We start from the raw sequence: 4546 nt of genomic DNA on the forward strand, positions 1-4546 counted from the left end.
AAAATCTCAGAACCACACGGGGGGACCTAGTGAATGACCCGCAGAGAACTGGAACCAAAATAACAAAGGCTACCATCAGGAACAAACTACGCTGCCAAGCACTCAAATCCTGCAGTGCCAGACGTGGCACACTGCTTAAGTCCGTACATGTCCAGGCCTGTCTGAAGTTTGCTCGCGAGCATTTGAATGATCCAGAAGAGGATTGGGAGAATCTCATATGGTCAGATGAAACCAAAATATAACTTTTTGGTAAAACCGCAAATCGCCGTGTTTGGAGGAAAACTAATGCCGAGTTGCATCCAAAGAACACCATACTTACTGTGAAGAATGGTCGTGCAAACATCATGCGTTGGGGCTGTTTTTCGGCAAAGGGACCAGGACGACTGAGCCGTGTAAAGGAAAGAATGAATGGGGCCATGTATCGTGAGTTTTTGAGTGAAAACCTCCTTCCAACAGCAAGGTCATTGAAGATATAACATGGCTGGGTCGTTCAGCATGACAATGATCCCAAACACACTGCCCGGGTAACGAAGGACTGGCTTTGTAAGAAGCATTTCAAGGTCCTGGAGTGGCCGACCCACTCTCCAGATCTCAACCCCACAGAAAATCTTTGGAGGGAGTTGCAAGTCTGTGAGAGTATTTAACTCTTAGGCCTACTACACGAGTGTATCCATTGTTGATCATTATTGTGGGACATTAAAGTACTGTGAATATTACATTTAAATGGTTGTAGACCATTTTCTGTTGAGTTTAGGATATGGGCTGTAATTACAATTTGGTTTGTTTGTTTTCGGGATGCTGCACGCGTGCAGGAATTTTCGTCGGCGTAGGTGCAACGCAGCGCAAATAGGTCTTTGATGAATTGACACCATGTCCTGTTTTGTGGCGACATGAGAAAAGCTTCAGTTAAAGAGCCGCCACTGTCATATAGTATGTCGGGAAAAAAAGCTTTTGATAACTTAATGTCCCAGGTGTTGCGATGGTACTGACCAAGTTTGAAGTCAATCGGATGAAAACTGCAGGACAAGTTCTCAAAGGTGTTACACCTGTACATTGTCCAAAAGTGTACCTTTCAAAGGTCATAGGCGGGTTTCTCTTAAGTTTAGGATATGGGTCGCGACCCACTTTAATATAAATTGAATTTTTGTTTTGTGTTTTTTCTTAAACAGCCTGTAAAAACATGGACAGTATATTATATTTTTAAATGCAGTTTTGCTGTACCGCTAAAGTCCTATTGCCTGCCATGACGTCCACCAGCCAGACTGGGCTGCTCTGTGTATTTGTTTACAGAGAACAAGGAATTAACATTCCTTGTCACTTTTCTCCTATGCTCCATGTCCAAACTTAATACACCTCCATACAATACTGAAGGTCAGAACAACAGACAGACCCCAGAGTTACTTGTTTAACTTCTGTTCACTGCATTAAATATAGTTCAAGTCATTAGAATGATGGCTCAATTGATATTTATTTTGACCAAGTTGTCGGGGTGCACCGTTCCTGGTGGTACTGCAATACCAGGTCAATGCGTGGAGTGGACGGAGCAAGCCCCTATTCCATTTCCCAGCTCCAAAAATCAATTTAATATTTGGTCCCCGGATAGGGAACGTATCAGATATTAAACTGATAAGAACAGATACTACACTTGATCTTAGCCAAAAGACCGAGAAGCGATGCCAACATAATGCCAGAAAAGACGACCTCATTCTGCAGCCTACAAGCCAAAGTTATGGTGGCACATATCAACATGATAATCACAGATGAGTCACATATTGACACGCCAAACAACAATTATGAAACAAATGTCAACTGTGTTGTTTTTCAATGTTTATATCGAAATAATGTTGTCAGATGCTCGTGTTCCTTGGTCACGTGGTCCACGTCGATCCAATAGAATGCAGAGATTAACGCATATCCTTTAGCCGTGTATTAAGTCTGAAACAACCAAAGAAATCATGAGTTATTTGGAATAAAAGTCGGTTGCTGGTATAATGATGTGGCCACAAACTGAATAGCTGTTTGCTCAACATTTTGACGAAAAAACATCAATTGACTCTGCCTGGCTCAACTACTTCCTGTTTCTTTCTTTGCTAATCGTCGCAGAGCCATCGTCGCAGAGGAGGCGAATTATACCCCTTCCACTAATTTGGTTCCACAATGTTCAAATTTGTCATGTGATAAGCGTTAATAATCGATTAAAGACATGCCAGAAACGTCAAAAGACATAAATATTTGCCATTAACATTTAAACTTATATCCGAAAACAGTAAGCATGCTCTGCCCAAGAATTAATGCAAAAAACGACAGAGTGAAAGCAAAACGAACCACTCGTGAAATATTTAACTATTTTCAACCATTATGACTGAAAACATACAAAAAAAGAAAAACATACATATTTGTAAACAAATGTAGTTCGGTTATAATACTTAAGTGTAATAATCTTAAGGAAATGTATGGTCACGAGTCGGCCCCCTGTTTCACAATGAGCTTTACTTGTTGATGTGAAGTGACATCATATCCAATTTAGCGTCCTTAAAATCTTCTGACTCGTCACTCGGAGGTTGACAACTTACAGGAGTCTTCCGTATTAAAATTTTCTTTCAGTCATTGATGGCGAAAATGCAATTTTATCATCGAATTTGTTAAGCTAACCTAACTTGACCACTCGTTTTCAAAAGTGATGTTCAGGTCACCTGGGTCATCTCAGTGTTCTTATGTAAGGGCTAAATGAGTGTTTCTATTGGACAATGACTTCCTTATTAAATTATTTAAAAAATATATATATTTTGTGAGTCTTCATTGTTAATTCATTCATATTAAAATGTGCAAGTGCACATAATCTCAAAGAGAGAGCACTGAAGACATTCAGAAAAAATAGTTACAAATAGTGAGGAAATTTCACAAAGAAGAAGAAGAATCACCTTTATTGTCATGAACATGCACAAAATTTGTTCTCTGCATTTTACCCATCACAGTGAACACACAAACTTATTAGTGGAACACACTGGAGCAGGGGGCAGCTGAAACGCCCGGGGAGCAGTTTGGGGTATCACTGTCTTGCTCAAGGACACCACAGCCGTGAATCCGGGGGATGTTGGCGGATGCTCCGGTCGGGGTCTTGAATCAGAATCAGAATCATCTTTATTTGCCAAGTAATGTCCAAAAAACACACAAGGAATTTGTCTCCGGTAGTTGGAGCCGCTCAAGTACGACAACAGACAGTCAATTGACAGAGAACACTTTGAGACATAAAGACATTGACCAAAAAAAACAGTCACTGAGCAATAAAGGGTTAATAGTTATCTGGTAATGCCGGTACATTTTTTATTTTTATTTATTTATTTATTTTTATTTTTTTACAATTGTACAAAGATGCAGAGTCCTCTAGCACTTAGAGAAGTTTGAATGACTAATATAGCAATAGTCCGGTGCAATGACCATTGTGCAAAGGGCGCCGAGACTTCAAGGAGTCTTCAAGGACTCATTTAATTCATGTATTCAGGACCTAAACCATTTAGTGATATAGAGACCAGTAACAGAACTTTAAAATCTGTTCTACAGCTGACTGGGAGCCAGTGGAAAGACTTTAGAATTGGAGTAATATGCTAATGCTAATATGAAGAGTGATAGGTAGGTCATAATTTAGCATTTTTGTTTTTGTAAATAAATAATCTCCCCGCCTTTCCTTGTTTACAATACATGACAACAACAACACATAGTGCTTCGGTGAATGTGTTGGGTGAACGTGAGCTTCGGGGATGGATCATTAACTGAATAAGAAAGCACTTGAATGACTATGAACTGAACGTGAACAAACATTTTTGATGAACAGTTTTGAATGACTCAGTACACTCATCACTATCAGTAGCATAGTACCATGCTTCATTACCACACAACTTCATTACTATTGAAAACATTGTCTTCTTCAGCATTAACCAATGATCTGGGGAGACCGCAAACACAGTCCCCCACTACCAGAAATTATGCAGTCAAGATTCCCACAGTTGGGAAATTCGCAGGGGTCAGCACAACCAGAGTGCAATGGCTGAGCCTCACAATGGGTAAATCACCTTCTTGATCATGGTGTCTCCTCTGGCAGGTAAGTATGAGTTTAACACGGCGCGAGCACGCAAGTCATTCACGCGCACGCTATGTCAAGCGACGGTGTCGTCATGAGCATGTGAACAACCATACACATAAGGGGCTAGCCGGAACATACGCAAGATGAAACGCTACTGTGTGCTAATACATGAAGAAATATGCTTCTTATTTGAGAATGTTAGTTCAAATTGAGACAGTAAATGGATACCCATAATGCACAGCGGCATCGAGACACGATAAAATAACTTGAAAGTGGGGTCATTCACACCCAGAAACATATAAACCTCCCTCCCTCCATCCATCCATTGTCTTTACCGCTTCTCCTCACGAGGGTCGCAGGCTGCTGGAGCCTATCCCAGCTATCTTCGGGCGGGAGGCGGGTACACCCTGAACCGGTCGGCAGCTAATCGCAGGGCACATAGAAACATTGACAGTAAATGGATAC

General features: G+C 40.9%; 2 non-coding genes across 2 annotated transcripts; both read right to left on the bottom strand.

The window, feature by feature from the left end:
* Window positions 1–1484: 1484 nt before the first annotated feature.
* LOC133398908 (U2 spliceosomal RNA) lies at window positions 1485–1675 on the bottom strand. The gene has a single exon (XR_009768120.1). It is a non-coding gene; the product is annotated as a U2 spliceosomal RNA (small nuclear RNA).
* A 2268-nt stretch (window positions 1676–3943) lies between these two features.
* On the bottom strand, window positions 3944–4107 carry LOC133398907 (U1 spliceosomal RNA). Its single transcript, XR_009768119.1, has one exon. It is a non-coding gene; the product is annotated as a U1 spliceosomal RNA (small nuclear RNA).
* Window positions 4108–4546: the final 439 nt, after the last annotated feature.

This window comes from Phycodurus eques, unplaced genomic scaffold (genome assembly GCF_024500275.1).
Source record: "Phycodurus eques isolate BA_2022a unplaced genomic scaffold, UOR_Pequ_1.1 contig_477, whole genome shotgun sequence".
Lineage (NCBI taxonomy): Eukaryota > Metazoa > Chordata > Actinopteri > Syngnathiformes > Syngnathidae > Phycodurus > Phycodurus eques.